The 23,469-nt window shown below is 47.3% G+C and overlaps 1 protein-coding gene across 4 annotated transcripts in view; it reads right to left on the bottom strand.

The window, feature by feature from the left end:
- LOC119160832 (uncharacterized) overlaps nt 1-23,469 on the bottom strand; it is a 221,062-nt gene that overhangs the window by 52,130 nt on the left and 145,463 nt on the right. For 2 of the 4 annotated variants that reach the window (XM_075880731.1, XM_075880730.1), the window contains one exon: nt 10,331-10,482. The exons of the other annotated variants lie outside the window; for them this stretch is intronic. The gene's annotated coding sequence lies outside the window, so the exon portion shown is untranslated. The remainder of the gene's footprint in view (nt 1-10,330; nt 10,483-23,469) is intronic. 4 annotated transcript variants of the gene reach the window in all.

Genomic DNA, 23,469 nt, shown 5'->3' with positions numbered 1-23,469 from the left:
ACCTTCACCCAGAGACGCCATAAAACGCGATATTTCTGCGGCACAATCAAGCTCGTCGTTTCGCGAATGATTCTAAGTTCGTTTAGACGACACTTTCTTAACAGAGACGACGAAAAGTTGCGTGTCGGAGCCGAGATATTAAGCTTACTTGCAGCGACATATCTTTACACGGGGATCTTCGTGAAAAAACTGGGCCGCATCATTTACTAATTCCTAGCAACACCGTTATGTCCTCGAAGACACTGAATTTTTATGTGGTGTTCTTTTGAGGTTCAGGGTGGTAATTTTTTATCTTCTGTATACCTATTGTTCGTGAATATTCCGAGTGATGATTCTTTGTGAACATTTCGAGGTTTGTTGTTAAGACAAAGCGCTAGACCAAGAGTTCTCAAGCCGTGTATGTTTCGGTGACTCTTTGTGGACCTTTGGAGGTGATGAGGCCCTTGCAATAAGAAAAAAAAACTGGGGGTTGCGGGTCATAAATTAGCTCAACATGCAGCGTCAAATGTGTGCCTTTCATTTCTCTCTGACAAAAACAAAAAGAAAAGGTCGAACTCATGTGCCACGTAAGTTCGACTTCGTCAAGTACGCAATCTTTTAAAATATATGCCCATGTGCAAATGTCACAGAAAACTACAACAAATGCATTACAGCCGCCTACCTCATGCAGAAGATATAACATAGTCAGTGACATGAACTTTTCTTTTTGCATTAAGCGAGCTCCGCCGCAGTTATTTAACGTTATACGGCGAAGCACACCCAAAATCAAAAAGGCCGCTGCGAGGGTACATAAATAATATGCCTTAAAAGGCGTCTTTCTTCTTTCGAGGAAGGCTCTGGAGGACCCACAAAAATGGCTTCGCGGACGCCATGGGGTCAGTGGATTCCAATTTCAGAAGCACTGCTCTACAAGTCTCGCCAAGCAGATTTCAACACGATCCTACGCGCATAGAGACCTACTACAAGGCGATTTTGTCTGCTATATATTGCTGCTAGTAATTTGGGTATTTTTGAACAATTTCAGTGGCAATCATGGGGTTGCCTAGTAATGTACTTATCTCTTGAAGCTTTCTCACGTGATTTAACCAGCTTCACCTGTGTGATTACCGGAGGACGTTCATGGAAGGGTAGAGAAATGTAATGATTAGAATGATTTCACGTCTGCACATGTAAGGCACCGGAACAGAACTATAGCCTCCATGTGCAGTTGAAAGTCGCAGAAGAAGCGGAAAACGAGGCATGGGAAATTTTGCGAGAAGCTAGCTGTCCGACGACACCACCGCTGAAGGAAATGCAGGTCTACATTCAGACCCACTCAACACGGAGGGGAATTTCAAACTGAAGAAGATATCGCCAAAGAAGTACCATCGACCAGTTGACTTATGTCGTTCCTTAAAAATTCCGTTCATTTTCGTCTCAATGCCACATGCAATCTCATGCAAGGTTCATAGGGTGTGCATATACTCCACGCATTTCGAAACGGTCATAAATGTGCTTACAATCTACGCCGTTGACAAGCTATACAAAAGTACGGATGTGGGACGCAAGCATAGTGACGTCACAAAGACCGATTGAGCCCGACAACTGTCAACAACAGGTGAACGAGAGGTGATGCGCGATTCAGACCTTTCAGAGCCCCTGTGCGAAAAACTATATTTTTGGCGAATTGACAAAATATAGGCTAAAGACAAATACGTAAACTTTTTTAATTCAGCGAGTTATACGTCTTCCATTAGACACCTGCGACTATATTCGAACAGATTTCATTTGATTATTTGATTAACGCGGACGAGAGGTTCACTCATTCATGTATACTGCGTCGCTGGTGCTGAATCGCGCCTTTCGCGCGCTTATCGGGCGAGAAAGCGAAAACTGCTTGCGCAAGACATGGCCCACGCAAGTCTACGGGGAAGTTCACGTGAATGAACAAAGTTTCTTTGGCAGTGACAGAGATAAGTGTAGGTGACTTTCATCAATAATATGGATCTACAGGGAAGTAAAGTTGCCCTACAAAATTCAGATATATACGATTATCTTATTTCTCTGCTTCCTTGTAATGTTCAACGGGGACAAAACAGCGAGGTATCTCGCACAACCTTGTTTTAAAACAAGGGAGACAAAAGTTTTACACACTGGCTTGTCCCTCCGCCCCGTGGTTGCAAACTCTCAGGCCAAGGAAAAAAAAAAAAAAACGTGTCGCCTTCTCCTGGTCATCAGCAATTCCATGCCGGCGGCCTGAACAAGGGCGCCATACAACGAGCGCTCCCGCACACTGACTTCTTTCAGCGCACTTTGTTTTGAGCAGCACCAGGCAGAAACGCGCTGACTGCACAACACGCGCACCCGAGGAAGCGAACAATCAGAAGAAGAACGAGGCCGCTACAGCGAAAGACGCCATTGGTCGTTACAAATGAGACCCACTCCATTAACGAGTCGACCGGAGAGCATAACAAACGCGGCACGCGCACAGGAGTGCGCAGGCAGTTTCCTCAGGGAGTTTCTTTTACTAGCGATTTCTTAACCAAATCATGACGACCAGGAAGGCGAGAGTACAAAACAAGCAGGAAAAGGAGATTTTTGTCAGTCCCGAAAACGAATGGCGCGCGGCTCTTTCAGACGCCGCGGCGTCGTCTCGCTCCAATGGCGGCTCCTTTTGCACCCACGCCCAGCGAGCCGCCACGATCGACGACCCGGGTTCCATTATGCTCGTGGCGTGGGCGATAAATAAATCTCGATATATAGACGCCTCGATAGAGAAGCTGTGTGCCATTGCGTGCGGCATTTGATGGCAATGCGCGTTTCACGCATGCAGCCTCCGGCCGTGCATACAGGAAAACGTGCCGAAAAACTGAGCAGTCAAGGACGAATTTTCCCTGCATGGCTGATACGAAGACGGCTCATACGAAACCCGGACACAACAGATATAAATGCCTCGTAAAAGTGGCTTCGCACGAATCCCTCACTGTCGGGACCATGGAATATGACGTAATATCGGCGAAAGCGAATCACGCCGCGAAAGGCGAGGGGGCAAACATATCGCTGTCTCACTCGGCTCAGCCGAGAGACACACCACTCGTCCACGTACGGCAATTAATACATCGACTGAGATAACAAAACAAGATCGTTTTCACCATTGAGTCGCCTGGAGCGACCGCGTAAGTGACCCCGCGAAGTTCGCTTTCGTTTTTACATTTTGTCTTTATAAACATACGGCCGTGTCATGGCAAGAATCAATCTTGAGCTGTGTTCTAAATATATATATATATATATATACATATATATATATATATTGAAGTTGTTTCAAGAAAAGTGTCGACTATCGTTGAAAAATCGCAGGAAAGACGTATTTGCGTGCTACCTGCGACGTTCCCTTCACTTTGACAGAAAGCATCCTCCGGTGTGCACAACCACTATCTATGATAGTAATTATATAAACTAAACAATTAACTTTTTAACCAATGGAAATAACCGGTCGAACGACATCGGCCAATTCAAGTTCTTTCTACGAATAGTCAATAGCCACTTTAAAACTTCTGAAAAGCGTCTATGGCTAATCTTCGCAGGGCGATGAAATCTGGCTACTTTAGAAGGCGAAAACGAAACCGACGCACGAAACAGCGCATCTGTACTATTCACTTCGAATACGCCCTCAAATGTCGACACTGTTTCTTTCGCATCTGGGCAGGAGGTTTAGCGAGCGGCGATAAGCGGCCACAGGACTGGAAAGCGCTGCCAGGAAACGATGTGTGTAGATTGAAGGTTAATAACGACGAGGGAAACGGTGTCATCCTTGAGGCCATTTTTGAAGTGAATGATAGATGCCCTGTTTGGTGCGTCGGTTTCGGTTTCGCCTGCTAATGCCCATGTTGCACACGCAAATTAACCACGGTTGCGATCAACCACAGTTAACCCCGTTGAACCTCGGATAGTGCCAACCACGGTTCCCAGATGATGATGATGATCATCATCATCATCAGCCTGACTACGTCCACTGCAGGACAAAGGCCTCTCCCATGTTCCGCCAGTTAACCCGGTCCTGTGCTCGCTGCTGCCAATTTATACCCGCAAACTTCTTAATCTCATCTGCCCACCTAACCTTGTGTCTCCCCCTAACCCGCTTGCCTTCTCTGGGAATCCAGTTAGTTACCCTTAACGACCGGCGGTTATCCTGTCTACGCCCTACATGCCTGGCCCATGTCCATTTCTTCTTCCTGATTTCAGCTATGATGTCCTTAACCCCCGTTTGTTTTCTAATCCACTCTGCTCTCTTTCTGTCTCTTAAGGTTACACCTACCATTTTTCTTTCCATTGCTCGCTGCGTCGTCCTCAATTTAAGCTGAACCCTCTTTGTAAGTCTCCAGGTTTCTGCTCCGTAGCTAAGTACCGGCAAAATACAGCTGTTATATACCTTCCTCTTGAGGGATAGTGGCAATCTACCTTTCATAATTTGAGAGTGCTTGCCAAATACGCTCCACCCCATTCTTATTCTTCTAGTTGCTACAATCTCGTGATTCTGCTCCGCGGTTATTACCTGCCCTAAGTAGACATAGTCTTTTACAACTTGAAGTGGACTATTACCTATCTCGAAGTGCTGCTCTTTTCCAAGGTTGTTGTACATTACTCTCGTTTTCTGCAGATTCATTTTAAGACCCACCTTTCTGCTCTCCTTGTCTAACTCCGTATACATGAGTTGCAATTCGTCCCCCGAGTTACTCAGCAATGCAATGTCATCGGCGAAGCACAGGTTACTAAGATACTCTCCATTAACTCTTATCCCTAACTGTTCCCATTCTAGGCTTCTGAAAACCTCCTGTAAGCACGCGGTAAATAGCATTGGGGAGATTGTGTCCCCCTGCCTTACACCCTTCTTGATTGGTATTCTGTTGCTTTCTTTATGAAGCACTATGGTAGTAGTTGATCCCCTGTAGATTTCTTCCAGGATGTTTATATGTACTTCATCAACGCCCTGATTTTGCTCTCTGTAGTATACAAGCTATTTACAAAGGTAATTGCTAACAGAGTAAAGAAAACATTGGAATTCAATCAACCAAAGGAACAAGCAGGATTTCGAACAGGCTACTCAACAATCGACCACATTCATACTATCAGTCAGGTAATAGAGAAATGCTCAGAATATAACCAACCACTATACATAGCCTTCATAGATTACGAGAAGGCGTTTGATTCAGTAGAAATATCAGCCGTCATGCAGACACTGCGGAATCCCAGATAATACACAGAGCAAAAGCGTTCTCAGTTAATGGCAAACTCCGGCGATTTTTCGAGGTCAATGGATCTCAGTGAAATTCGCTGGGTACGTTACTTTGCACATTTTCGTCATTTATGCCAAATTACGGGCTTGAGAGACGCGCTGATTGTTATTTTAAAGCTTGCCTCGAAAAGCGCACCTCTCTTGTCGGAGTTATTGGCAACACTGTCTGTGTGACGTCATGTTTGGCATGCCGACGGAATCGATGCAGCCGATGGCATCGCTACTTCGGCCGCTACAGCGTTTATTGTGCCAGTCACAAGGCGACAGCGGCGGTGTTTGGCACAGGTGTAGCACAGGAAAGCGTTCTTCCTTCCTCTGTCGTGTTTGGCTAGCGCTTCGCTGGTTTGGCTTTCACAGTTTTCATACTCCGCGCTGGCGCGACCAATATATGGCCTCTGGTTCTTACCAAACAGTACGTCATACGCAGACAGGACGCCTGGTAGGGTTTTGGTTTCGGTGTTGCACCTTTTTGCTCATTAAAAATTATTTTCAAATTTCCCGAGCATTTCAGCTATTGGGCTCGTGACAAGAGCGTCTCAGGAACATAGAAACACCATTACCTTGACGTGGTCGAAAAATCACCGGAGTTGGCCTTTAAGGTGACTGACAGCATCTTCATGGACGCCACCATTTGCTTGGTTACCCGCCAAACCAAGGTTGCCAAGCTCGGTCTGCTACAACCGTCGTTAGTGGCACAACCACAGTTTCTTGTACCATGTAACATAAGCGAAACGTGGTTACACGTAACCACAGTTACGCTAACCGCGATTTAGGCTGCCTGTGTAACGAGTGTATAAATTAGCCAGATTTCATCGCCCCGCGGTGATTACCAGTGGCTACCGTCCAGAAATTTTAAAGTGGCTATATCGACTATTCATAGAAACGACTTCAATTCAGCCTTGGAATCTACCATTTATTTCCACTGGTTAAAAAGTTGGCTTATTAACTTTGTAAGCACTGCCGTAATTAATGAATGTGCGCACGTGAGGATGCCATCTACCACAGTATTTATTAAGGGAAGCCACAGGTAGCATGCAGATAGCTCCTTTCTGTTATTTCTCAATCATGGTGGATACAGCTTCTGAAACACCGTGAAATTGTTCCGAACGGGTTAAAAAGCGGTTGTATAGGATGCATCTTCGGCAGCGACATTTTACGCTCCATCCAGAGCGGCGGCAAAGGGCGCAGCGCGCGATTGCGACAGCCACCGCGAGCACACTGTGACGGACAGGCGAGGGAGATGACGGGAGGAAACTTGAGATAGATTAACAACAAGAATGAGCAAAAAAATAATGGAGGCGACCCACCATCCTTGACTTGTTTGTCAGGTAGTATAACACTCGCACCTCGGCGTTCGTGAGCGCTGGTGCATTGCCAGGGTTACCTTATGTTCCGCGCACAGCCGAAGCGGATCCCAGACTTCACGCAGAAAGAAGCGCGTTTGGGATCTCCTCCGCAAGGTGCCGCAACAATACCAGTACTTGACAATATTTCCATGAGGTCAATCAATTGTCATCGATCATCTTGAGATATTAAAGCCCGGCTGCGGCTGCTGCATTCTCGATGGAAGCGAAAATGTTAATTTGAGGCACGTGTACTTAAACTTAGGTTCACGTTAAATAACCCCAGGTGGTCGAAATTTCCGGAGCTCTCCACTACGGCGTCTCTCATCATCACATCGTCATTTTTGTTGGATGTCAAACCCCAGATATTACTAATAATAGAGACAATAGAGGCAAAGCCGTTGTATTAGGTTATGCTGCGATAGCAAACGTATCCAAAATATCTCAACTGCAGGCAAAACCATGGATTTCTATGTTTCTAGAACACACTTTATGAGAATTCCAGAGAGCCGGAAGTGAAGGCAACGCGAGGTCTGCTTGGAAGAGCACCCAGAGATAGCCGCGGTGGATCAGTGGTTAACGGGGCTCGGCTGCTGACCCGGAGGTCGCTGGTTCGAATCCGGTCGCGACGGTCGCATTTCGATGTAGGTGAAATGCTAGAGGCCCATGCGCTGTGCGATATCAATGCGCGTAAAAAAGACATGATGGAAATTTTCGGAGAACGGCATTTCTCTTATCGTTGTTTTATTATTATAAAGAAACAGTAGTGCCCCTCGATGCCCGTTGCACTAAACATAAGCGGCATGTTGCCCTACGGGAATCTAGAATGAGGTCGACGAGCTACAGGCAGTCTTGCAAACGACTGCAATGCACCTATTCCACGCAATAGACCCATTGCAGACAGAGCCGCTTGTTGAGACGTCCTCGACGCATAGGCTCCGTCGAGCCCACAGCTCGCCACTACCCGTTAAGCTCACGTGACCACTGGCACAACAGCTGCAAAGCTGCCTCCGAGCACCGCCTACGCGACATGGACGTCGCAACAAGCGGCTCCGAATCGCGACGGCGCCTGTACCTGTTTTACATACATGGAAATCCTCGGTCGGGTCTTTCAGGATATTGTTACTACAGGTAGAATGCAAATAAAGAAGGCGTGCAATAATGAGCGTTCCTTCAGCGCTATTCGTCTCTGCGAATGCACGGGCGACGAGTCATGCACACGTATATATGTGCGTTTCGGGGTAGCTTTTTTTTAAAAAAACACAAGCTTGCGCAGTGGCAGCAGCTGCGCGTATACACCGATCGTGCAGAGAGTGTTGCTGTGCGTGAGCGATATACTTGTCGGCAGCCGATATAAGTCGGATCGATAAACCGCAATTAGTTGCAGGAGTGCCCGGCTCGAGTGGTCCACGCCTGCCGCCTCTAAATAGACGACAGTTTGCACAAACCGCCTCTGTGCTAGCGCCTATTCGCCGTCTTATTTTCCTTCTATACATACGTCATGAACGGACATTAGCGGCGCTCGCGGATACACACGTTACCCATAGTCCTATTCATAGCTACTGAAGTGCGCCTGGATATTCCATACAGTATCATGGCCTTCAGCCTACACCGCAACTATAGGGCCAGGAAAAACCATCGCGAGAATGTAGGGGTATACCTACAAAGCACAGGCGTAGAATTAAAAAAAAAAAAAAGCACGCGGCTTTGAGACAGGTGTGCGCGCCCATCTCAGAGGTGATAAGGTGTAGAACGCAAGGCGAGGGTAGGTGCCACAACCATTTCGTTTTAGCAAAGCGTTGGAAACACTCACCTTTCCGTGCAAGCGTTGTATGGTCAGCGGAGTGCGATAAGCGCTATGGTCCTTAAAATTACTCATGTGTACTTTTTCTAGTAAGAGACGCACATGCAGATATATACGTGTTGTTATGGTACCCCGGACATGCGCAAAAATTGCTTTTTGATTGACAATTGCACAATCAGGAACCCTAAATCTCGAGCGACATAGGTGGGCGCAGCGGCTGGGGTCAACCGTTTCAAGTACCCGATGCCGTTAGGAGTGGACAAACAGACAAACATACGGACAGACAGACAGACCAATATTTTTGCGTCGAAAGTCCCCAAGAAAGACTATCGTCTTTAAAAACATGTTTTGATCTGATACGCGAGGAGCCACCCGAACACTATAGAGCTTGTCCTCGCACGGAGTTTCGCGTTATGCTGTCTGACATCGTCGCCATTTGCGGATGTTCACTGCGTCCATGTGTTTCGTTTTTTTTTCGTCTTCTCAGGTGGCGGCGCCCATGATGTTTACGCAGCCGGTCACATGTCCAGATACCGGATCAATCAGTGCAGTGCTGTCGCTATCAGAAACTGACTGGCGCGCGGCGTGTCACTTCGGCCTAGCAGCACAAGCCTCCGAAGCACTAAAGTTTCTCGTCATTAACAAGTGAGATTTAGGGTCGCGGCCTACAAACTGCCCGAGTATTCCAAGCTCCTTGCGTTCTTTTGCTTTCTTTGTACCTCACGCGGCTGAGGAACATAAGAAAGTAGGTAGAGTACTAAAGAACTAAGGACCTTGGAAACTCTGGCACTAAAAGTATCTAACAGAAAATTATAGTAACGAGAGAACACCTAGGCAGTTGGGCGTCCACATTTCTGCGTTATTCTGTTCGTCAGCCCCTGTGCGTTAAGGAGAATGCAAAAGAACGCAAAAGCTCGCGGCACTAACACTCCCTAATAGAGAGTTTTAGTGCCACTGGCACAAAGCCGCTTGCATTCCTTTGCACTCCCAGCCGTATTCGACGAGAACACAAAGGAGCCCAAGGACTTCCGTACGCAAGGAGTTTTGGGACCCCGGCACTAGAACTCTTATAACCGGTATCCGTAAGCGGATCGCGTATATCAGTACTACAGTTTTGTTTTCTCGATCAGTGCGGCTGGGCAACGCCTCCTTTATTTCATTCAGTGCCAGTGTAAACGAGCACACTTGAACGGGAGCCCTAAGCTTGGTCAGTTTTATGTTAAAGAATGGTCGTGATGCGACGCCACATCGGGGGCAGGGCTGCTTGCGTCACACGTAGGTCTGAGCGCTTTCCCACGGAGGCGAGATGGCCGTGTGTCCCTTTGCAATATATATATCATATGTCTGTCAGATTTCTTCCTTCATGCTCTTTATTTGTGGCTGGGGGCAATGCCGCGGCCGCCGCCTCAAAGCGTTAGTTATGCAACGGCGTCACCGTGACACGTCCCCATTGGTTGCCCGCATAGCGCCGCGAACGGCGACATGCTACCTCAAAGCACCCTATGACTTACACAGCCAGCGTGATCGCCAACACTGTGATAACGAGGAATGCAAGACGCCGCCCCACGGATTTGTGCACAGCTGAAAAAAAAAATTACTTTATGCTATACTCGTCCCGAGGAATGGAATGAGGTGCTTCCTTCGCCATGACCGCGAAGGCTAGGCGATGGACGAGAGCAGGAGAGGGCCCGAGACGAGGGTGGTGACGTCTGGATTGGGCGCATCTGGCTGACATTGATAAAATGTAGAGTAGGCGCTGGGCTGGGGATTCAAAGGAACGCAAGAGCGCATGTAGTAACTATAGGCGGCATGGCAACTCCGTTACTAAAACTCCCTCAATGTCGAGGCATAACTCACGGTAATGCCCGAGGGCACTGCCCCCGGCGGCCCTCGGTGGCAAGCGGTACTCACAGCGGCGGTACGAGAGACGGTCAGTTCACGCGGGACTCGCCACCGGCTGTCGTCGACATTGCTGCAGCGTTGGCCAGCTTCGTGCCGCCAGTCGGTTGGTCGTCATGGCCCGGCGGCTGATCCTCTCGGAAGAAGCTCACCGCCGAACCGACCTGCGACAGAAGACGAAGCTAGTGAGCGTGCCACGGGCCATTCGTGACGAATATGAAAAAGACGACATACTCACCCTGACACCTAACGAGCATAAATTATTTTTCGTAAGGTTGTGCATATATCTCTTGCTTTTGTTTCTGTGTGTGTCTTATATTTGCCGAGTACTTCTTTTTTTTTCGTTGCAACATGCGTATTTCTACACTAGTATCCATTCCTTGTATGTTTCATTACACCTAAATGTGAAATGTGTTTCAATTTTTGCTCGCTGACTGCGTCTAGTTTCTTCTGCCGTTATGTCGCACGAATGTATTTCTGTTGGTCCTCAGGCACATTCAAGCTACAGTTTTGTAGCTTTTCGTCTGAGCTCCCTTCCTCCTTTTTGCATGGCAAAAATAAAGGAAATCATCAACAGAATCGTACTGCTGTTGTTGCCTAAAACCACTGGCTCAAACCCTCTGCTAGTATTGAGCACACTGTAGTTAGTAAACTAAAGAAAAAGCATGAACCTAAACTAAACAGTACTAAACACTATCTGACTATGGAAAAACAAAAAAGAACGATGAAAACTGGTGCAAATTAATCACGTGTAGCGAGTTTTCTTACGCACACACGGAAAAAACTAATCAAGTTAAGGTCGGCAGAAACATTCCTTGTGGTCGCTAATACTAAAAGAATGGCGTTCTGGAATCTTCTACGAATTTTTTTGAGCAGATACCACACCAAGCCAATCCCCAGCATCTCTAGACATGTACATGTCGCGCCATCTCTCGGCGGCGGCTGGTGCGCCCCACCGTAACACAAGGGGAATCGCACGAAAAACAATCATATCTCACGAACGAGACACGATATTGAAAACGACTCCCGGTTTGAGATACTACGAAACCACTAGAATATTTCAAGGTTAACTAAATAACATGCCAATAAGCGCCTTCTTTCTCAGGACATCTGAATATTTTGCACGCAGCCTATGGGAGCGGTCTGAATTTAGAGCCACTTTGACATCTTTAAACGTTGATTGCAAGCCTTAGAGAAGAGGTTTCAAAAACGACTCCGGGTTTTACATTGACCGAGAAACAATTTTTCAATTGATTTACTACGTTTAATGTGTGGCTGAAGCCATGTAGCTTCTTCGGTCATTTTTGTTGGACTTACCAACATTTGTCATAAATTTAAAGCTGGCTCTTTTGCAATGCACATGGCATGGCAGAAAATCCAGCTTACACGACGTAAACCGCGTGTTACGTCGCTTGCTCACGCTGTGACAAGGAAGACGCATACACATCACGCTTGGGCCTCGCGTCCGCTTGAAGGACGACTGATGCCGCCATTATTAGGGTCAAGATGCAGTGCAGAGAAGCGCGCTCTTGCGGATTATAAAAAGGGTCTGATTGCTGTAGGCGCCCACACCTGCTCCTGCGTTGTATCGGGGTGTGTCAGAACTGCTCATGGCACAGGCAAAATCTTTGAATGCACGTACTTTGTCTCCCGTTTACTTTTGAAATGAAAGAGAAAGGTCTGAGGACTGTTGCAGTGGAAATGGAATGCGGCATGAGTCACATGAATTGGAGACGCCACATTGTGCAAGAATATTTTCATACATGTCTCAAATGGCTATACAGACGCCGATGAATAGATACGGAGCGAAGGCCACGGTAATGTCGGAATTTTGCTTGGGTGCGCGCCCTTCCGCATGAGTATGCAAGTGAGCTTGCCAATGTCGTAGTCAGGGAGAGGGTGAACTCTATTTCCCATCTTTTTATTGTGCGTGTGTACATACAAGCACCCGCATGGATATAAAAAATGGCGATGCTTACACAAATCACTCAAGGTATGAAACAACAAAGCTGGACAATTCTGAAGTCTAATCTGGTTGCTTCTAGGTTGTTTGTTGCGTATAGGTTACGCTACAATTTTGCTAAATGCTGTTTTGGGGTTGCTTCTCAGCCCACAGAAGTTTGAGTTTTAGCCACTGAGGGTCACATACGTGTGTGCAAAATCCAGAGACGGAAACTAGCGCTGAAATAAAGCGTTCGCATTTCACATAGACGACCGTTCTCAAATTTACGGGCGCGCCGTCCTTCACGTTAACATTCCATCGCTTCGGGATTTTCCCGCAGGCATCGTTACCTTAACTATTGCCGTTTTTTTTTTGTACAATCTCGTTGTACGTACTGCTGAAGCACTCTGTGCAGTCATCGCGGTTATAACCTAAAAAAAAATCACAGCATATCCACGGAGTGAATGGTGATGAGTGGGGCGAAGCGTCCGTCAGCACGTCCGTGCTTCGGTCCGTCCGTTCGTTCTCGCTTCCGTCCGTCCACGCGACCATCCATGCGTCTATCCATGCGTCCATCCATCTGTCCGTGAACTCGTCCATTCATGTCAGTCTGTCTGTTCGTGCGTTCATCCGTCCATGGGTCCACGCGTATATCCATCCATCCGTCTGTCTGCTAGTCTGTCTGTCCATCCGTCCGTGCGTCCATCTAGTGAACACTCCAAGTACCGCCATCTCCCATCTCGCATCCCCAGAGCGGGTATGTGCCACCAGTGGCTACGTACAACTACATATACATACGAGGGACGGACAGACCCACACCTTAAGGAGCTTTGCCCCTAAAATCCCGACGGTTACAAAACGCTGGCATTAGGTTGATCGCGTTCAAAATGTCGGAAAACAACGGTAGCTATATGTCGGCATGCCGGCATGTCACGCTCGCGCCACTTTGAATCACATCGGTCCCATGTCGGCTAGCCGGCGTTGCACCGATGAGAATTTGCCGGAGTTCAAGCGATGACGACTTGCCAGCGTTTGTTCGAGATGGACCGTGATTTAACCGATGACGGCCAGCCTTTATTGATCCTGTGTAAACTGGCCCACGCTGGCGTGGTGTGGGCCTCGCTGACGTCGGGAGGCACCAGTGTGACCGCTCGCACAATATGGCGATTTGCCGTGTGGTAAATACGGTAGTACTGTGTCCATTCTTGTCTGCACGTATAAACAGTTTAGATGGCGACACCGGCAGCGATCGGTCGTAATTGGAAAGACTGACACACGTGGGACAAAGTGAAACGGTGGTGTGCCCACTATTCCTGTAGTTACCGTCATAGCCGTATCAGCCGAGGGGGAGTGCAAAGAAAGCGCGAGCCCCCCCCCCCCCCCCCCCTCACTTTAGACAGTGGTCACTGTTGGCTGCGTGCTGGGAAACCAACAATTAAGGCAAAGTTGTCCGTCACCACAGCAATTACTCAATTATATTGTTTTGAGAGAATGAAAATGTTACGACGGAATATTACAATATAGGGAAATTTTTCACACATTTCTGCTGCGACGATATTCCTTGCAGGCTCTTCGCTCTGCCTATGTGGCACTTTCGCACCTTCTGCTGCAGCATTGGCTACCAAACTGAGACGCTCCAAAAGACTTAACTTTTGACACCTTTACTTAAGCCCAGCTTATCAATCAATAGTGTTAGAAAGAATCTGCGAACAGAATAGTGAAACGTTACGTGTCTTCACAGAAGTACTTGACTACTTATTGCGCATTGTTTCGCCACAGGGGCGCAGCAATGAATGCTACAACAACGAATCGCAAAATCACGCGAAAGACGACAACCAGCTCGAAATTAGCAGCACGCACCTCAAGCAGAAATAGAGAGAGATAATTATTTTAATGGAGAGCTGGAAAGTTTGCTTGGCTTTTCACCGGACAAGCTACTCCAGCACGCACGAAATAAGCATATGTAGGACGTGCGCGGACTAATTCTCACAGGTCGACACTCAAAACGCGCGCTGTTCAAACACAGGGAAAGACGAACGAAACGAGGCGCAAGTATACACAGGACAACCGCGAATAGCTGTCACAATTCTTCCTGTGTCATGTGTGAGCAGCGTGCTTCTTTCGTAAACGCGGCTACAACAGAGACCTTCGTGCTCACGAGTCTGCTAAGCGCGAGCGTTGGAGAGACCACATTCCGCGGAGGCAGCGCTCATCGAGACCAAAGGGGCGACGACCTTCACAGAGCGCCCAAAGCGAAACCTTCGCGCCACCTCGCTACAGCTTACAAAAACGCGCAGACGTTGCGGAGCTCTGAGGACCGCCATGCGGTACGCGGTGTATTTAAATAGCTTGCCGTTAGCAATATTGAAAACAAACGCTTCGTGACCTAGTGGTTAGCTTCGCGCGCTGCGGATTGAGAGGTCGCTGTTTTTACGATTTCTACGATTTTTTACGATTTCTACAATTTTTTTTATTTTTGTTTTTTCGTTAGTTATTTTTTTCTATTCGCTTTATTTAAACACGCGCCCTCCGAATCCCGGGCTCTTTTCGCTAACGGCGGTCCAGAGCATTGACTGTGACGCGCAAATGCGAGCGAAACACTTTGGCCACGCAAGGGAGAGATCGACAATCCTTGTGGGCTTAGAGGGCCAGCAATACATGTCGCTCGCGTGCTCCAGGTCGCGCAACAAGAACACGAAACGCCGTCCACCTAATGGCAGGCCACCTACGCGCAAGTGACTCAACGACGGTTTCATTAACGTCCTCTCTGGCTTTCGGAGCCATAGACGATCGATCTGGAACGGGTCAATCGACCGCCCTCGCGGTAAAGTGGACCGCGCATTGCACAATGCCAGGACCAATTCATTTCCGCTATTCTCTGCCGGAACCCGGAAAAACTCCCTTACGCCATCGCCTAAAACGAGTGAAAGGCGAAAACCATCTTCTTCGCCTTCTGATTTATTCTTCTAGCTCCGTGCAGCGATTCTTCTCCGCCTTCTATCGAAGGTTTCCTGCACCAAACATGGCCTCAAACTGTCTCAATAATCGGAAGCATTGCTAAGTTTTTAGCACCTCACGCGCTCAAATTGGCGGCGCGATCGGCCTATACTTTTGACCGAGCGCCGAAGTAATGTAATGAAGTCATTAAGTGACGTAACGTCATGTAACCCTTTGACGACGGCATAAATTTCGGTGATCTATGGCAACATGATCAGGTCAGATAGTGACGCCCTCACGTGATGTGTTTCGCTTGCGTTGACGCTGCTGACGGTCAATTCCTGCGTTGAATACAGTTTTTGTTTTGTACGCGCGATTCAACATTGTGATTTCTCGCCTGCCGAAGTTTATTTCTTACCAGTTTCTCATGTTCTTTCAATGTCTGTATATTGACTTTGTGCAGATTTTGACAGACGGGACAACACGACGGGTACACACACTTGCGCTTACTCTCTCCACAAATGATGCGTTATTATTCGTCGAAAGTTAGCGCCTGTGTGTTCTCTTCGTCTTGTCCCCTCTCTAAAATACTTGCGCTAAGTCACTTCAGAGATATTGTACCAAGAAGACCAAAAGTCGGCCCTTGTTTTCAAATGTGATTGCTGATTCATAGTTCTTTTACATGTTCATACTCTCATCTGTTACTAAATGTTTCAACCTCTGCGCTCACTCCTGCGGTAACCCTAACGGGCTGCAGTGTGTAAACCTAGAAAAACTAAAAAAATCATCAATGAGGAACTTATTGCTTTCACCTTAAAAACTCACAAGTTACCGTACACATTCGTCTAAGGCGGTTCGAAGACCCCTTTATTTTTCAGTTCTTTCGTTGTTGTTTTTCAAAATTCTCAGTCGATTGTATTGGTCTGACGTTGCTAGCCGAAAACCACGCGAATAAGGCGTGAATGTCGAACGGTATACGTGATATGCAATAGTGTACAGCCCTCGCTGTTAACAATTTAGGCCGTGGACGCGCCAGTCATACCAGCTTCGCGCAAGCGCAATCGTTCGACGCAATAGCTGAACGTTGGGGGAGTGAATAGAACGTCGGCGACGTCAACTACCATAAAGTTAATTTCGCCAATTGTCAAGCTTCTCCACACAATCAGAAAAGCGAAAAGGGATGGCGGAAACTACAATCGGCGATTATAGGAAGACAAGACACAATACGAGGCCCAAGTGCATTCGTTCACAGTAAGGGCAACGAGAGACGCAGCCGTTTTATATCAAAAGCGCGGCGGCCCACGCCAAGCCCATCCGATCACGGGCTGCTCGCTGTATACTTGGCTCAACGTGTACGGTGGCTCGCGGCTTGTTCGCCTCGGCGTGCCCCGGACAGGACGACCACCGCATCTACCCTGTTCGGATCTTGCGATAACGTCGCACGTCGGATAAGGACGACGACGCTCTCCGGCAGCGGTGGTGGAGCTTTGGTGGCCGCCGCTGAATGGACTCTCGTGTCCGAAAACGTCCGATGAGTCACCACAGGGCAGACACGAGCGCGAAGGGGCTAGCGCACTCGCACGGAGGAACGGAAAGCGCGCGAAAGTGCAAAACGAGGACGGCCGTTTCCACCAGCCGGAAGCTCGCATACCAGTGCAGTTGCCAGCAAGGGTCGTGGGAGGATACCCGCTAGAAAAGGCCCGACTATGCGTTTGTCTTCGAGTCGCTCGTTTGTCCCTCCTTTGCCCCATTGTGCGTGGAACCTTCGTGGCTTCTTACGTGAGCGCACGTATCCCATGCGTCTGCGCGCATATCGCAACATACATGCTCGCAACGGTACGCGTCCTCGTTGTCGCATTTGTATAGCCTTCATGGGCATCGCTTCCGCCAAATGCGAAGGGTCGCTGTCATTATCGCGGCATCGACACAAACGTACGCTGGAACAGGCATTGAAAAGCAGCCGGGCTTCTCGGAGATTTCTTTCGTCGAACAAGCATGTCCTTCTTGCTGCGGCGTAGCCATGGAAGGAGTCGGGGGTGTTCAGAGATTGAGCCCCTGTCTTCCTCCCAGTTTTTTTTTCTTTTTTTGTTATATCCCACGGATATATGCGCACACACATATAGAAACGCACGGACGAAGATACGCTAACGACCTCCTCTCGCGAGAAAAAGAATATTTTTCGCTACAATACTGCCTCACTTCTATGCCTTTTCCATGGAAGTATTTTGTTCTACCGTACAGATTCGTCGAACGTAGAAATAATCTGATCAGAGTACTACACCAGTCACGGTTTGAAGGTGTCCGTCTACGGATGTGATGGGCTGTTGCTGTGGTTTAAACGGAAATAATTTCTTGGACATGCAGGCGACACGCTCAATACAACTTATTATTCAATCACGTGTGCCCACAGACGTTTGTCAGTGCATGAAAAGCAGGAAGCATCTGAAGTATCCACGGCAACGGAAAGCAAAAACATTCGTATTGTCCTATTCTCAGCATGAAACATGTGGGGTCAGTAATGGACAAGACGGTATTCAAACGAGATAGTAAGTAAATGTTGACGCTTCAGCCAAAACCTCGAATCCTATCGACCTCAATCGCTGCCATTTTACAAACAGTGAGTCGATAACTCTCGAGCCTATCACCTGCAGGAGAACTTTACATTTCGCATTTCTGTGTCATTCTCACACTGCTTCCGCTGCGACAGTCGATCAGTCAAGCGCGCGCACGCCTTCCCTGATACGTGCCTTGCGCGGGATTGGCTAACGCAATATTGTCCATGAAAACATTTATGCACAACCTGAGCAATTGTACAATTACAGCACGAACTGTGGTTATTCACTATTCACTTTGCTCTGACGAAGGGTCAGCCTTCGTCAGAAGAAGGTTACTAAAACAACTGTTTCGTTATTTGTTGCTTGCATATATCACACACTATCCCGGCTGCGGCGGCTGCATTCCCCATGGAGGCGGGAATGTTGTAGGCCCGTGTGCTCAGATTTGGGTGCACGTTAAAGAACCCCAGGTGGTCGAAATTTCCGGAGCCCTCCACTACGGCGTCTCTCATAATCATATGGTGGTTTTGGGACGTTAAACCCCACAAATCAATCAATGCATATATCACACAACGCATTCATGGGGTTCTCGTCTCTCGAAGACATGTACTGACAGCCGTCCGCACAGATTAGACATGTCGCACCAGGTAATAAAATTATTGTGCTACTGCTTATATGAGTGACCAAACATTGCGGTAGAGCACCACGTCGGACCAGTTGGTTTACACTTGTTCTGAAGGCCTATTAACTGCGCTAGCAAACACGTACAAAATACAACGGAAGACAGTACGCGCGGAGACTTACACGTGAGCGATGAACGACTGAAAACGTCTGATGAATCAAATGCACTGGACAGACATACCCTTACGTAAAAAAAAAAAACAGGTAAAAATACCAGCTCCCAATCAGCATGAGATACTGAAGGTTCACTTACACACCCACGAGTAGGGTTCATCTTAAATGATTCAAACAGGTCTCTGGTGCCCTGGTCCACCCTGTGACTATACGAAGTCTTGGTTTTGTTGAGAAGTGTTTGGAACGTGTTATTGCTTCTTACTTTACTCTTCCTACAGAGCTCATACAGCGCAATATTTTAAGCGCTCTTTTAAACGGATATTCACGCACCCGTTTGCCTCACGTACACCCGCACCAATTGCGGTTATTTTGCATGAGCGTCGAGGCTATGCCTTCCGAAAAATACAATCTGTCTTATCACTTTTTTTTAAAGACGATAGTCTTTCTTGGGTACCTTCGACGGAAAAATTTTGGTCCGTCTGTACATTTGTCTGTTTGTCCGCCCTAACGATACCTCAAACGGCACCCAACGGCCAACCCCATCCGCAGCGCCCACCAATATTGCTCAAGGTTTAGCGTTCATAGTTGTGCGATTGTCAATTAAAAAAAGCAAATACTGCACATATCTGAGGCGCCATAACAAGACGTCTATGTTTTGTATGTCTGCCTTAATACTAGAAGAGGCACACACAAGTAACTCTAAGGACTAAAGCGTTTATCGCGTTGCGCTGACAGTGCAACGCGATGCTCAGGAAGGTGTTTTCAACCCTTTGCTACGACGGCACCGTGGTGGCACCTGCCCGTAGCTTTCCATTCTACACCTTATCGCCTCCGAGACTGGCGCGCATCTTTCTCCGCGGTCGCGCACGACTTCGTTTTCAAAGATAACTCTAATTGCTTGTGCCTAGTTATTTGTTCTCTAATTCCCAGCCAAAGCGTTTCTTTTGTGTGTTATTTGATTCATTTTTGTTGTCATTTTTGACCAAACTACCATATTAGAACTGTACTGTTTATAATAATTTGTTCAACTTGAATTATACACATTCACAGCGTATTTTTTGCCCCCCCTTATGTAATGCCCTCGGGCCTTTAAGGATGCAATAAATGAAATGAAATGAATAACTGCCAGGTGGCGCTCGTGTCTAACGTGCCTAGATGCGCTTGTTCGTCTCCACTACTCGCTCGAGGCACTCTATCGCAGTGCCTTCAGAATACCATTCACCGATTTTCTTGCGCAGAACTTCAAACAAACGTTTTGTTCACTCTCTCCACACGCAAGATTATCGTCCTTCGACGACATTTACAGTGTAACATGTAGATTCGGGCCAATTTTTTTTTTTTTCAGAACAATCGAAGAGGCCCCGCGCTTTTTTTTTTGCGTGACCTCAGTGATTCGAGGCCTCTGTATGGCCTCCGTAATCAAGTCCGGCTGCGCGACGGCGCGCTGGCGGAGTTGATTGCGGAGACCGCGCATGGGAAGCGCTGCCGTAAATACCAAATTAAGAGTAGAGAGTACAATGATGCAGTGGAAGTCGACGACCGGACAATTTTTGTTGACGTAAAATCTAAACACTAGTCAACCAAAACTTCACCAAGCGCTATCGGTCAGCTCTATTAAAGACACTCCAAAGGAACCTTACCCCGCCGTGGAGGTCTATAGTGGCTAAAGTACTCGGCTGCTGACCCGCAGGTCACGGGCTCCAATCCCGGCTGTGGCGGCTGCATTTTCGATGGAGGCGGAAATGTTGTAGGCCCGTGTACTCAGACTTGGGTGTACGTTAAAGAACCTTAGGTGGTCGAAATTTCTGGAGCCCTCCACTACGGCGTCTCTCATAATCATATGGTGGTTTTGAGACGTTAAACCCCACATATCAATCAATCAACGTCAAGGTCGTCTAAAATTTTTCCTCTTTAAATTGTAAAATGATAAGCCTTACGGTGCACGTCGATCAAAGCCAAACTATTACGGTGGTTCTCGTGAGGGCGATAAACGCGATCCATAGAACGCCAGAGAAACATCGGCTCTCTCTCTAAGGTATCCGCCCCCGGAAAGTGCAGAATTCCCCGCGTTGTCGTACAGTGCTTGATGTCATAATATAACAACACGCATTGTTTGGAATGGCAAATCGCGCTCATTTTTGGAGGCAATCACTCGAAGTGTCTGCATTCACTCGTGCTCGCCTTACTTCCCCACGCGTTGCCAACCGGGCGCTTAATTGCACCAACGTTTCACCAAGTTCCCTCATCAAATACACAATATTAAATTCGATATTACCGTTACTACTACCTGATCTGAAATATTTTTTGTGCGTAATGAGAGTCACAGAACCATGCTTCGAAACATGCTTTGCAAAAATATATGCTGGCATACTTAAGGCGTAAATCCAGGTCCTTTCAGACTACACTCAGCAGTGTTGATGGAATATTACGAGGGTCTCTAATAACCGCAGCGCCTTTTTGTGCTGAAGGTACTCGTCCAATTATTACAGCTAGGTGTTGCGAGAGCGATTTACACGTCGTGTTTTTAGACGAAATAAATCCTGTTGCGCTGTATACAATGCTGGTCAAAATTATTGATCCTCGACGTCATTGCTTCCTAACTGGAAAAACAATCATTTTGAAAACTCAAAAATTTTGGTACAAAAAATTTCAAGAATACTACTTGTAATGGCGTCGAAATTAGCAACGTCACATCAATGAAAGAGTCTTTCACTTTATGCACTAAATTCAGAAAAACAATGCCTTACAAGCTAGCGAATCCCACCCCTACCACTATCGCTCCCAAAAAAGAGGACTTGTTTGCGTGCTCCATCAGACGGCCCTCACTTATATTCGTGACTCGAAGCCCTTAATGGGTGTTTCAAATAATTAACCTGCCGCTGCAGACGTAGGTTTGTGTTTAGTTCAGAAACTTGAAAGTCATGATAAATTTTCTAAAGGATTCTGACATCGCCACTCAGCCAAACTTAAGGAGTTAAGTAGCAACGGCGAGCACTAAACTCGTCATGCTCGTAGTGTTTGCAGTCGCCGAAAAAAGTACTTACGGTTAAAGGGGAGCTCCGGTGTTGTTTTTTATATTCACCAATTGCAATTAAACTTTGACCATGCGTTCTCGTCAGTACCGTGGTAATATGCACCAAATTGTAGAAGCGTAGGTCATTTAGTTTTTTGAGAAAACAAATCTTGAAATCAGTAGTCGACGTTAAAATCACACTCGTAAACGCGGGCCACACTGTGTATGTGACGTAAGGGCCTACTCTTTTTCAAGATTCCCGCTTTTCTACGCGGCAACGACAACGCGAGCACAGTTCAGTTTTGTCAGCTGCATACAGTGTGTTAGTCGTCGTTGACGTCGGGTCTTACAATATTGAGCAACGAAGATGATGTGTGGCGCTTTATGGCGCAAAGGCCAATTGATGGCCAAAGAGCGCCATTTCAATGACTTGAGATGTGCACAATGATATGTTGCGTGGCTGTATAGGGGCCTTAAAATTCCTCGCGATAACGCGGGTAAAACACATAAGTAATAAAATCATGACAGTGGCGTGATATGTATAGTAAAAATGGGTGACAAAAGGTTTTGATAATAAAAACATGTGTAAAAATATTTGGCACTAGCACAAGTGCCTCATCAGCGCCCTTGTGTCCAAGGGCCGCGAGCCAAGTGCTTTTCAATGTATCCACTGCAGCAGCAACCTCTCTTGAGAGGTCATGCTACGCAATGCTTCGGTATATGACATGGTAAAAGCGGACATCTTTTAAAAAAGCTAGCAACGATTTATGAGTGAACAGTGGTTCCCTACCGACGAACATTGCAGGGTGTAAAGGTATATGTGGTCGGTAGAGTAATGGAAAGTGTTGTTTTTTAGAGTGTCTAATTGTTTGCAGTGTAGTAAAATGTGAAACACTGTGCTTCACCACATCTGTCACACAATAGTGGATCGCCACCAGACAAAAGATATGAAAGTGTCGTGTATGTGTGTCCTGTCCTAAGCCTCGTTAGTGTTACCTCTGTACAAAGTGATTTTGATACTGGCGGCCAATCAGCAAGGTGTGGCTTAATATTGTGTAGTTTGTTTTGTGTGTGTGTATCCCACTCGCTCTGCCCCGCCACGGTGGTCTAGTGGCTAAGGTACTCGGCTGCTGACCCGCAGGGCGCGGGTTCGAATCCCAGCTGCGGCGGCTGCATTTCCGATGGAGGCGGAAATGTTGTAGGCCCGTGTGCTCAGATTTGGGTGCACGTTAAAGAACCCCAGGTGGTCTAAATTTCCGAAGCCCTCCACTACGGCGTCTCTCATAATCATATAGTGGTTTTGGGACGTTAAACCCCACATATCAATCAATTCCACACGCTCTGCCACTAGTCCCTGAGCTTTCGTTTAAGAGACGGCTTAAGATCAAGGGCCGGGGTTGAGATGGGTGTATAGGCAGTGCTTTCGTGGACGGATGCAGCAAGCTGATCCGCCATCACGTTGCCTTGGATCTCACGGTGCCCTGGCACCCAGCACACTACAACATCTTGTTTGAGTGTGTAGAGTGTACACAAAACGGAGTAAAGTGAGATGACGGCAGGGCTTTTTTTTTGTTTTAAGAGTGTTACCACAGAGTGTTTTAAGAGCCGTTACCACACTGAGGGAGCCCGTATAAATTACTGCTTTTTGTAGTTGTAGTTGTTTGATTAGTTTAGCGGCCACAAGTATCGCATAAGCTTCCGCTATGAAGATACTTGTGTCAGGATGTAGAGGGCCAGCATCCGAAAAGGATGGGCCGACAGCAGCGTAGGAAACAGAGGAGTTAGACTTAGAGGTATCTGTAAAGAACTCAGGACGTGTCTATATGTGTTGAAGTTTCAGGAAGTATGTTCGGATATGGGCAATGGGCGCGTGTTTTGTAACTTCTAGGAAAGACACATCGCATTCTAT

Source organism: Rhipicephalus microplus, chromosome X (assembly GCF_043290135.1).
Source record: "Rhipicephalus microplus isolate Deutch F79 chromosome X, USDA_Rmic, whole genome shotgun sequence".
Classification (NCBI taxonomy): domain Eukaryota; kingdom Metazoa; phylum Arthropoda; class Arachnida; order Ixodida; family Ixodidae; genus Rhipicephalus; species Rhipicephalus microplus.
Note: the sequence above shows the minus strand (reverse complement) of the source record. Positions and strands in the feature narration are given on the sequence as shown.